At 39.3% G+C, this 12,856-nt stretch overlaps 1 protein-coding gene across 2 annotated transcripts in view; it reads left to right on the forward strand.

The window, feature by feature from the left end:
* Positions 1 to 12,856, forward strand: part of THSD4 (thrombospondin type 1 domain containing 4) — a 946,642-nt gene that overhangs the window by 132,622 nt on the left and 801,164 nt on the right. The window lies entirely within an intron of this gene.

Raw genomic sequence — 12,856 nt, forward strand, 5'->3', positions numbered from 1 at the left:
TACTGTGCTAAGTGCTTTTTTTTAAACGAATATCTGATTTGATCCTCACAATAACCCTGGGAGGTAGGTGCTATTATTTTTCTTTCTATGTTATAGTTGAGAAAACTGAGGCAAACAGAAATTGTGACTTGCTCAGTCATAATCTTGCAAGTGTCTTAGGTTGAATTTGAACTTAGGTCTTCCTGATTCTAGAACCAGTGCTCTATTTAGTGCACCACCCAGAGTATAAGCAGGATGGCTTGGAGTTGACCTGGAAGAATACTTAGGTTCCAAAGCTTGACATGTCATTTGCCACTTGGCTTCATAAGCTCTGTGGTTGGGGCTAATGGTGGAAGGAAGCATTTCCACACTTCTATATACAACCTGTAAGTGATGAGGTGAAGCTTAAATTCATGTCTTCTAAACTCACAAACTGAGGCTTTTAGCACACTACACATAGTATTACTCATTAATGTCTCACAATTGGATATCATGTATAGAAATAAATTATGGACTGTTATGGAAACAGTCAAATGATTCTTAAAAATCTGGAAGTGGATAGAGCACAGGATGGGGAACCAGGAGAACTTAGACTTTGTCCTAATAATCTGTTGGCAATATGGTATAGTAGGGAAAGCATTTGGATTCTGCTCATTACCTATATTCCCTGTTTGCTCATCTGCAAAATTTTCTCCAATGCACACAGCCCCTGAATTATGTATGCTTGTGAGTCAATGAGGTGTACTAGATAGGACTCTGAACTTGGAATCAGGAAGTCATGGATTCAAATCCTGCCTGAGACACTAACTAACTTTGTAACCCTAGATAAGTCATTTGATATCTCTATGCCTCAGTTTTCTTAATTATAAAATTAAAGGGTTTCTGTTCTGGGGCACAATTTGGGACTCTGCCCAAAGGGCTATAAAACTGTTCATACCCTTTGATCCAGCAATATCACTATTAGGTTGGTATCCCAAAGAAATCATAAAAAGGGGAAAGGACCTACATGTACAAAAATATCTATAACAGCTCTTTTTGTGGTGGTAAGGAATTAAAAATTGAAGAGATACCCATCAGTTGGGGAATGGCTGAACAAGCTGTGGTATATGAATGTAATGGATTACTATTGTTCCATAAGAAATGGTGAGCAGGTAGATTTCAGAAAAATCTGGAAAAACTTGCATGAACTGATGCTGAGTGAATTGAGCAGAACAAGAACACTGTATACAAAGCAACATTGTGCAACGACCGACTTTGTTACAGACTTAGCTCTTCTGAGCAATGCAATGAGCTAAGACAGTTCCAAAAGACTCATGATGGAAATGCTAACCACATTCAGAGGAAGATCTATGGAATCTGAATGCAGATCAAAGTATAGTTATTTTCTCTTTTCTTATGGTTTTTCTGTTTTGTTCTGATTCTTCTTTCACAACATGTTAATGTGGAAATGTGTTTAATATGATCATACATGTATAGCCTATATCAGATTACATGCTTTCTTAGGGAGGAGGTAATAGAGGGAGAGGAGAAAATTAGAAATTAAAATCTTATAGAAGTGTATTAAAACTAAAAATAAATACATAAATAATTTAAAAATTAAAAAAATTAAAGGGTTTCTCCATCCATAAAATCAATGACTTTAAGGTTCCTTCCAGTTCTACATCCATGATCTGATCATCCTATGACTTTTATTTTTCCCTCATGCATGTCAAAGAGTTATTTTAATAGTAAATTGAGAAAATATGCATGACAGTACTTTGAAATCTGTGAATTCAAATGTAACCTATTGTAGTCTCTGTTGTTGGGAATATCATTGGCCCTCTCGATGAATCAGTGGCTCTTTTTAATCAATTAGCGCGTTTATTGTGTTTTATAACTACAAAAAAAGGTCAGTTCAGTTCTATTTAATAAATCCTGACCCTCTATTGTAGGTATGGCATCAGTAAGGTATGGTACTTACTCTCAAAGAGCTTATAGCTGTAAGGAAGACCTGACAAGCACATGCCAAAATATAACTAGTCATACAAGGTACGAAAGCTAGGCCCTGACATGTATATGCCCCTGTGATACAATGGAACTTGAATTGCACTTGTAATCAGTAGACTTGGGTTTATTTCCTAGTTCTTTCACTTATCTACTGCTAGGTAATCTTGGTTAAGTTGCTTGATCTTTTCTGGGTCTCAGTTATATTTTTTTAAAAATTTATTTACTTTTAGTTTTCAGCATTCAGTTCTACAAACTTTTTGCACTTAAAGGTCTCAGTTTCTTTATCTGTAAAATGTAGGGGTTGGATTAAATTAGGCTTTCTAAATTCTCCTTCCTGGTCCTCTCCCTCCCAGCTCTCAATTTATTTTCCTATGAATAGCAGTCCCAGTTTGAATTCACCTCTGTCAGTTGCTGCAGTCCTACTTTACCTGGGCTAGTAATGACTAGGCGTCTAACTAGACATTCAGAGACTCCTCCTACCCCCGAGCTTCATTATCTGGGCATCCCCCTCCCCATATCCTTTAAATGTAAGTGATAATATGTCATAGGTTCTTTTTACTCAGCAGGGATAGAAATGAGAGCCTCCATTTTAAGCTTTGGTCCTCAATCATTAGAATTTTTATGAAATTCCTCCTTCAGAGCCATAGCAGGAGCTGTGATGCTTCTCATATTCAGGGGTGAGAGGATGAATTTGGAACAGCAAAAGAAACAGGAAAAAGGTTGTCAGAGAGAGATGAGGAGAACCAGGATTGTATGGTGGAAACCAAGCAAAGGTATAGTTCCAACTAGAAAGGGCATGAACAAGAGTGCCTATTGTGGCAGAAAGGTTGTCATTCGTATGTTTTGGAGAACAAGCCTGGCCACCTTACTGAAGTGAAGAAATGTCTGGTGACTGGTCTCACCAACGTCATATCTATTTCTGAATATGAACAAGCTGTCAAAGCAACACGAAGGGAAATTTCAGCGGAAACCTTTAGCCTGATTCAGAAATGCTCGTCTTCTTTGGGAGATATTTGCAAGAAAGACTACCATCAGTTGTTTGGATAGTTAAGCCTATTGGGCCTTTTGAATTTTTTCTAAAAAGTCTATTTCTAGGACTTCCTGACCTTCAAATCCTCACAGTCACAGATGTTTGTGCAAATCTTTCTTTTTTCCCTCCATTTCATTTAGACAGAGATCAGAAACCCACATCACATAGGCTTGGTAGCAGTGGTACTTAGCATGCATTGTAGAATCCAAACAGTTTACTACATCTTAGATGAAAGGAAGGGTTCTTTCTCACAGTGCATCCCAGGATTAAAGTGGTTGAGCTCACAAGTGAGCAGACCATAGGCCCTTTGTATTGTGGTTGGATTGGCCACATTAGGCTATTCTGCCAGTTCTGGGTCATCAGAGAAGAAAGCTGCAGCTCCTGCCTCTGTTCCACTTGGAGTAGTGTTGTCCACCCTACTTTTTTGTTTAACTGAGCCTCTTGTTTTTAAATTGCCAATCTGTTCTCTTTATAGCTGTTTGTTTTCAGCGGGGAGATGTGGGGGGGTATGGGCAAGTGGTTGACTGAGCCTCACTTGCTGTATCTCTTTGACTGACTCACTGTTCACAGAAAATGACTGAAAAAAGAACATAGACACAGCTCTAAAGGAGGAGAGAAGAAGTAGATTGTGACAGGAGGGAAAAAGATACAAGAAGGGGGAGAAAAATCTGAGGTCCTGTCATATATACCTTTCCCAATTCTTCTTAATTCTAGGGCCTTTCCTCCGCTGATCATGTCCATTGTGTGGTAGATAGCTTGTTTGTATATAGTTGTCTGCATGTTGACTTTCCCACTAGATTGTGAACTCCTTGACAGTAGGGACTATCTTTTATCTTCTGGTTTGTTTGTTTTTATATCCCTAACGCTTAGGGCAGAGCTCCTGCTGAATATTAGGTGTTTAATTAATGCTTATTGATCGAGATGCTCTCAGCCTGGTAGGGTAATTGAAAAAACTCCTTGCTTAATAATCTTACATGTATAGGTTGTTTAAAGGTATATGATGTGTGTCCTTTCAGCACCCGTATGAGATAGGTAGTGCAGATATTACTATCTTCACTTTACAGATGAGGAAACTGAGGCTCCAGAGGGAGTAAAGTGACTTGCTGAGGGTTACATGGACAGTCAGTATTAGAGCTGGGATTTGAATCAGACTTTCTGTTTCATGTTTAGCCTTCTTTCCACTATGCTCCACTGCCTTTCTTTCTTCTTCTGAGAGCTTTTGAAATTTTAAAAAAAAATAGATGTTTGTTATAATTTTATTATATATTTGAAAGGAATAACAAGTTGTACATAACAGATTTAGAGTTTCATATGCAATCATCTTTTTTTTGTTATACTATCTTATGGAAATGCTTATTTTATTTCATAATTTAAAAATAAAATAAATTTGAAAAAAGAAATGTTATTTTACACCACAATTTAATGCAATGGCCTATTCTTCCTCATTCTGTTTTTTTCATCCTAGCACCATGGAACTTTAGAGTTGGAAGACATCTTAGAGATCACCTTGTCTAATTTATCCCTGAACAAGAACTGATGCTAAGGTCTCCCTAACAAGTAATCTTTTAGACTGTCTTAAAATCTCCTGTGATTGGGGGGTAGGGAGGATAGTTTGCTACTGCCAGAGATATAGCATTCCACCTTTAGTCAGCACTGCTACTAGAAAACATTTTTTCTTTCTTTGAACTGAAATCTGAAATCTTAAATTTTTGTCCCACTTCTCCCTGGCCTTCCTCCCATCCAGGGCCAAGAAAAACAAGTCTAACCTCTCTTCCATATGGTAGCCCTTCTGATACTTAAGGAAAGATATCCTGTTCCTTCCTTCCCACTGCCATATATAGTCTTTGCTCCAGGTCACCCTCCACCTTGTCAATGCCCTTAAAATGCGATGTCCAAAACTGAAGATAATACTTAATATGTAATCCAACTAGGGCTGAGTCGAGCAGCCTTCTCATCACCCTCATTCTGAACATTACTATTTCTGTTCCTCTAACATAAGATCAAATTGGCACATGTTTCTGTATACTACATACGTCATTTGTAGTACTATACTACATATTCCGTTGGTAGTAAAAGTAAAAACAAACACCCTTCTGAGTTTTTTTTTTTTAACACAAACTATTTTGTAATCACAACTTCCCAGTTCTGTCCTGTTGATTTTTTGGCTTTTAAATTTATCCCAGTTAAATATCATCTTATCAACCATTTGTTTAGCCTTTTAAGGTTTTTTAGTATTTTAGTTCTGTTACTCACTGTATCAGCTATATCTCCCAAGATGGTATCATCCACAGATTTGGTAATTGTTAAATTTATGTCTTCATTGAAATCACTGACAACAAATGTTAAACAGGACAAGGCTAAGAATAGGATTCTGGGACTGACCACTTGAGATATCTCTCCATATTTCTGTCTGTCCATTAATCACTTCTTTTTGGGTCTGGTCATTGAACCAGATGTGAGTTTGTTTCACTGTACCGTCATCTGCTCCACATCTCACCATCTGGTCCATAGGATTTTTGGGAGAAATTTTATTTATTGCTAATAGTGTTGCTGCTAATAATGTACAGTTACACTGACATTTCCATGATCATTTATTGGAATGATTCTGTCAAAAAAGAAAATGAACTTAGCTTAACATAACTTGTTCTTGATGAATTCATGAGCCATTTAATAGTCACTGTTTCTTTAAGTGCTCATAAATCATCTCTTTAATAACATGTTCAAAAATTTTTGCCAGGAATCAAAGTTAAGTTTATTGACCTTCTCATCTTCTTCTTCCTTAAAGCTTTTAGTACAGGCATTTACTAAAAAGGTAAAGTAAGGACAGTTGGCAGAGAACATTCCCTTCCATCCCCCCAAAGCCCGGAGCACATTCTCCCACAAATATGTATACTATCCATGGGAAGAGATTACAATGACAGGAAAATTCATTTGTAGGATGCAAGTATGGCAAAGTTAATTCTGACTCTCTGGTCCTGTAGGCTCTGGAAAGCCTTTCTTCCTTGGAAGAGTCTTAAGAATTTTCTTTAGGTAGAGTGTGTCCTAAGGGTGGCTGCTCAGTTAGGCTTCCAGGTTCTTGAGTCAGTAGCTGGTTCTTATATGGGCTGTGCTCCCTGCAGTTTCAGAGGAAGCTAGGAAGACCTCTTTGAACTTTAAAACAAAATTATTGCATTTACCTATTTGACATAGTCCTGTGGCAGTTTCCTAGTCCAGTTTTTCTAAGATTGCCAACAGTGTTCCAGCTGTTTCATTGACAAAGTCTTTCCGTATCTTGGGATATACAGTAGTTCTGGCCTTTTGACTTAAACTCACTGAGGGCATCTAGGCACTCTTGTTGTCTTGGCTTTTGATTCCCTATGTGCCATTTTTCTTGTACAGTTTCAGTCTGAAGATAAATACCCTTGATGTAGAAGCAAAGTCAGATCTGGATAGTTCTCCTCATCTGTCCTTTTCTTTTCTTTTCAGCATAGCTTTAAAAGGCCCCTTTGTTGCCTCACCTCATTGTGGAGTTTAATGTTCCTGCAATTATTCTCTTAGGAACATAACAATCTTTTATATTTGTCCCAGTATCTGCCCTTGGTTCTACCTTCTGTACATGCCTTTGCAGAAAGACATTCCAGCTGTATTTTACCTATGGCTCATGCCTTCATCTCTAACTCCTCCTTACTTGTCTTGTATTTCTAGGTTTATGACCTCTTGTTTGCATCATGGCACATCTTGCTTCTTCCCCAAAACTGTGCTTTTGATGCTCTGGTGACTAGAACTTTGGACACCACTGAGAATAGACTCTTTGTGTATGCTTTCCCAGATACCTATCAGCTACCATCACAATGCAAAGTATAACTTAAGAAGATGTCACAGAACTCAATAAAATATTTATTAAATTTATTAAATTGAGCTTGTATATCTATAGGTATTTCAGAGGCCTTTAAAGTCAGAGAACCAGGGTTCAAATCCTGCTGGTTACCTTTGTGCCCTTGGGCACTCAATTTTCTTGGGCCTCAGTTACCTTAGCTATAAAATCCAGGTCTGTATTGATTATACTATGATGCTGAGTTTTTCTTTGAGTTTAGTTTCCCCAAGGGCACAGGACTTAAAGAGAATTTGTAGTGGGACTCACGTTCACATGAGTTCCCCCAGGTGCAGGTATCCACTGTGGATTTCTAAAGGTGGCTGCCCTAGCAGAATAAATACCCAAGGAAATCTAAGAATTCTTTTTTGTGTAATAACACTGGCCCCTTGTTCATTTGGCTTTTCGGTGCACTTGGGAGGTTGTTCTATCTTTATACCACACTTGATTACTGAATCAGCCAATGAGTCAGCTCTTGGAAGTGCAGCTGCTTCTTAGTCCCCAGAAGTGGCACTGACCAAGGTGTGTCGGAATAAACTCACCTATGTAACCCTTTCAACAACGCCTTTGGCTTCCTCTGTCTGTGGACTGCATGCGTTAGAAATACTTGTGGTTTTTAATGCAGTGATATTTCCTCTTTAGGGACTCCAGCCCCTAGTCAAGTTTCAGCAACTTCTTGCTGACTCCCAAGACAAAGTTCTTGTTTCTCCTTCGCCTAATGGAGGGAGTGTTTGTATTTGCACAAGACTTTTAATGGAGTCTAGGTTGTTGGCTGCAAGTGGGATTGTTGGTTCGGAGCCAGAGGGATTTTTAAATGTTTGGTGAAGCTTGCCATTGGCAGAGAGAGGGACTTTTCCCCCCTCTTGTATGTGTAGCCTATGTCAACACACGGTATACATTCAATCCTGTTAAACCGTCAGCCAAGACAACGCAGGGTGGGAGCTGCCTGAGATGACACATTGTTGCTGCTGCTGCCGCATGTGCTTTGTAACTGTTTCTGTGGATACTGTGGGCCAGAAGTTAGGGATTAGTTGTGGGGAGGCTGGGGGAAGGGGAGGTTGGGGGAGACCAGATCTCCTTCCAGAAATAGAGGGGAAAGAAAGTTCCTGCTTTAGCTTCCACTGATGATCAGAATCAGACTCCTCTGGATGGAAGTAGCCCCCAGAAATGTGTTCCCCTTGGCAGGACCACATCTCAGTTACCCTACGAAGATTAATCTTTTCTATTTTTGCAGTGTTCTAAGAAGAAACTTCACAGCCTTTCTTGGTAAATTGGTCCACTAGGTCCTTACCCTCATAACGAAAAAATTCTTTTCAGTATCTACCTCAGATCCATCTTGCTTCATTCCCTCTTGTTCTGCTCTGATTGGAAGCAAAGAATTACTAATCGTCATTCTTTCTGTAGCACAGCCCTTCATCGTCTTAGGGACACTCGTCAGGTATCTGTTCTCTCTGCTGAACTCTGGAAAGTTTTGCTTTTTTCAGAGTGGATGATTATATGTAGTTGGAGGCAAATCAAAAGAACAACTAGAAAAAAACCTCTTTTTAGAGACACATAGTTGGAAAGCAGCTACAAGGGTAGATGATAGAATGCTGGACTTGGAATGAGGAAGACTTGAGTTCAAATCTTGTCTTAAGGATAACCTAGTTGGCTGACCTTGGGCAAGTAACTTAACCTATTAGTGCTCCCAGGCAACTGTCTAAAACTATAGTGACACAAGGGACCAGAACCACCCCACCCCAAAAGATGGGCATTTATCTCACAGGGTTCCTATGAGGATCAGTGAGGAAAAGGATATACAGATGTATTAAAAATATCTATATCTGTATATTTATATCTGTTCATCCATCCATCCATCCGTCTATCTATGTATCTATGTATCTATGTATCTATCTATCTGTCTTTCTGTCTATCGATCTATCTATCCATCTTAGTATAGCTGATACAGGATTTTAATAATAAAATCTGTTTCTGGGCCTCCAAAAACTTCAGTCTTTACCCTTTTGAGAGAACACTGTGTTTCCCATTCTACCCACTGTAACGAGGCTGTTTCCATGTAAATACAAATCATACTTTGATGTTGAGGAACTATTCCATTCTGCTAGTTGTATCCATAGGTATATAATTAAATGACTTTACCTAAGCAGTGCCTATAATAAGACACAACTACTATTATTCAGATTCTTTTCTTTTGGACTGGACCCGTGATTTCATCAGTATAAAGGAGTCATCAGGCACTTCCTTTCCCAACAGAGATTGACATCTGCAGCTTTATAGTCAGAACAGCAGTTCAGAAGGTCCAAAGATATTTTCAGGGGGCTTGAGTTTGAAACTATTTTCATAATAATACTAAGACCTTATAATTTATAATATGCTAAATATAAATAGATATAATCCACATAAACAAAAGCTCTTTGGGGCATCCTCAATAATTTTTATGAATGTCAAGCGGTGTTGAGACCAAAAATTTTGAAAGTTTTCCAGGCCCTGAAAAGTTGTCACTTGCCCAGATCACATAACCATTATGAGTCAGAGGCACTATTGGAAAACGAGAGGTGTTGAACCCAAGTTCCCACGCTATCCACTTATGCTGTGTTACTTTTCTCATTTTCCAATAATGATGATGATGATAATCCGTAGTGGTAATAGTAGTAGTAGTGGTAGAGGTGGTAGTAGTAGTAGTGATAGTAGTAGCAGCCGCAGTAGTATTAGTAGTAGAGGTGGTGGTAATGGTAGTAATGATATGGTAGCAGCAGCAGCAACAGTAGTAGTAGTAGAGGCAGTGGTGGAGGTGGTAGAGGTGGTAGTAGTAGAGGTAGAAGTGCTAAAAGTGCTTTGCATATGTTAATCATTCTCACTAGAATTTCACTAGAATAGTAAGGTACTTACTATTACTTACTATCCTCATTTTACTGAAGACAAAACAAACCCAGAGAGGCAAATATCTTGCTGAGGGTCACACATCTAGTAAATATGTGAAGCAGATTTTGAACTGAGGCCTTCCTGACTCCAAGTTTCTCCCTGTAGTCACAGTGCCTTTTTTCCTTTCTCTCCCTCTCTCCTTCACTGGTTTCCCTGGACATGAAAAAGACTTAGGAAGGATTAGGCAAATTGTGACATATGAGGCAACTGTTGATAGCATAAGGTTTCTGACCTTTTTTTTGTCTTGATTTCTTTTCTTCTCCTTTTAAAATTTCTCTTAACCCCTGAAAAAAGCAGATGAAAGGTGGATATTGTTCAAAGTCTGATATGCAGGAGAGAAGCATGTTGTGGTAGATGCCTTGTAATCAGAATGGCCTAGTTTCAACTCTGGCCTCTGACATATACTGGCTCTGTACCCACGGTCAAATTACTTAATTTTTCAGTGCCTCAAGCTCAGACTTTCAGACTTTAAATTGTGGAGGAAATACCAGTATTCATTGGTAGAGAAATATTCCTCAGTAGGAGCTCCCTATATACTGATCAGAGTAATGATCTAGGCTCCTTACTTCTCCCTGCCCCCAATTATATGCACAGCTATGAGATGGGCAACTCAATAAGCTAATCCATCACAACATGTATCTTCTATATGTGCTACAGATAAACAATGAATTGGGCCTGGAAAACAGGAAGGGGTGATACAGCTAGATTGCATTTGGGAAACTGTACCCATATATCTATATATAACTACATATCTATACACACACACACACACACACACACACACACACACACACACACATATATATAAATAAATTATACCAAACTCTTTGTTGTGCAAAGACTCATTTTTTTTTTTAATATAGGCATTCTCTTGATTCTGTTACATAGCTTTGAATCCTGGAACACAGTGATCACAGAGGAGCTAAAATTACAGACAGTTCAGAGAATGATGGAAAGATGCACGGTAGGCAGACATGGTCTGCAGTAAGCTTAGAAGATTGTGAAGTAGAATAAGTACATAACTGGTGACCAAACGTTGAGGAGAGGAGGTAGGCTGGCCATGTAACAAGAACAGGACAACAGATGGACAGGCTTGAAGGCCTCCAAAATTGTTGGGAGATTTCATAGGAAATCATGCATAAGACTCATACAGTATGGACACACATGGAGGAGTGGTGATCTATATATTTGATGAAGGGAGGGGATAGCCACACTGAGGAAAGAATTTCGATTATTCTAAATATTCTCTAAAGAGGCAGAGGGGCTGGTGGATAGAGTGATGGGCTCTGTGGTTCAGATCCTGCCTCTGACACTCACTCACTAACTGGGGAACACTGGGCAGTCCACTTGTCCTTTGCCCCTCACAGGACTCTCTGCTGTGGATTGAGTGCTGGGTGTGGAGCCAAGGAGACCTAACTTTAAATCTAGATTCATAAACTTGCTAATTTTCTGACCCTAGGTGAGTCATTTAATTTCTGTCTGCCTCAGTTTCCCCAACTGTAAGATCGGAATCATACTAGCACCTCACCTCACAGGGTTATTGTGAGGATCAAATCAGAATTTGTAAAGTTCTTAGCACGGAGCCTGGCAAATAAATTGTTGTCTTGTTACTAAGTTACATACTAACTTACTATGTTACTAAGTTGCATATGGTCAGGTTGCCTTATGATTGGTAGGAATTCATATACCTATGAAATCACAGTTCCTTGACTCTGCCATGGGCTCAGCAGTGATTACCTGTTGGCACCCTGTAGCAATGCTTATCTAAGGGCTAGTTTTGTTGTTCAGTCCTTTGAGTTGTGTCTGATTCTTTGTGAGCTCATTTGGGCTTTTCTTGGCCAAGATACTGGAGTGATTTGCCATTTCCTTCTCCAGCTCATTTTACAGAGGAGGAAACTGAGGCTAACAGGGTTAAGTGACTTGCCCAGGGTCACACAGCTGGTAAGTGTCTGAGGCCAGATTTGAACTCAGAAAGAAGAATTGTTTTCACTACAGGCCCAGAGCTCTAATCCACTGCACCACCTAACGGCCTCCTGAGGAATAGCACTTTGTCTTAAAAGGTTACAGAAATCGTGATAAAGGGAAGGTGGAAGGTTGTCCCATGATGAAAGTAATGGCACTAGCAGTGCTTCCAGATACTATGTCCCCAAAGAGACAAGAGTATTAAGAGTCAGAGTTGTCATCGTGTTCTATCTACTCAGTGACTTACAGGTAGCTATAGAATTCTTTATTACCTCTCATTCTGACTAAGGGAAAATTTAGCCATCTCCCGTATCCTTCAGGTGTATTTTAGTCTTTTAATCTCAGTACTTTAACCCTGAGTGCATGAGTAGGTGTGTGAGTGTGTGAGAAATTAAGTCAATGTTTTAATGTTTCAGATTGCTGAACCTGATGGGTCTTGCCTTTTTTCCTTCCCTCTCAATCTCAATTTATAGTGTGGGGGTTTGTCAATTTCTTAAATGCCTGATTTAAAAATCTGGTTTTCCCCCTGATGAAATATTCCTTTAACGGTTCTGACTCTAGGGGACAGCTGGTGGTTTTTGTTTGGTTTGGTTTTAGCATCTTGGCAGATGTTAGGAGACTGCATTGTATAATCTGTGATAAGAGGCAACAGTAAAAAAAAGGTGCCCGATTTGGAGTCAGAGATTCAACTTCCAACCTGTGTGATCTTGGACAAGTCACTTGACCAATCTGTGCCTCATTTTCCTCATGTGTAAAATGAAGGTGCTGGACTAGATGGTCCCTTTGACCTTGAATTTGTGATTCTATCATTCTAAGCGAGAAGTGATTTCTAGTGCTCTGAGAAGCCTAGGAGCTTGACAAAAAGCAAGAGCTTTCTTTCATTTTCACCTCAATCAACAGTTGCTTATTGGACTGCTGCTGTGCATGATGCGGGGTGCTGACAAGTTAAAGACAAATCCTGTTGATTTCTATTCATCATAGGGGCACATCAGCCTGCTGCTTCTCTGGGAATTGTGAATATTTACTGACCTCACAGTATTCTCAACATGGTCTAAAATCATGCCAGAGTAGATCCCTTAACCATTCCCTGAAGAATCCAACCCACCTTCCTCTGCCCAGAATGTCCT

The sequence above is a fragment of the Notamacropus eugenii genome, chromosome 1 (genome assembly GCF_028372415.1).
Source record: "Notamacropus eugenii isolate mMacEug1 chromosome 1, mMacEug1.pri_v2, whole genome shotgun sequence".
NCBI lineage: Eukaryota > Metazoa > Chordata > Mammalia > Diprotodontia > Macropodidae > Notamacropus > Notamacropus eugenii.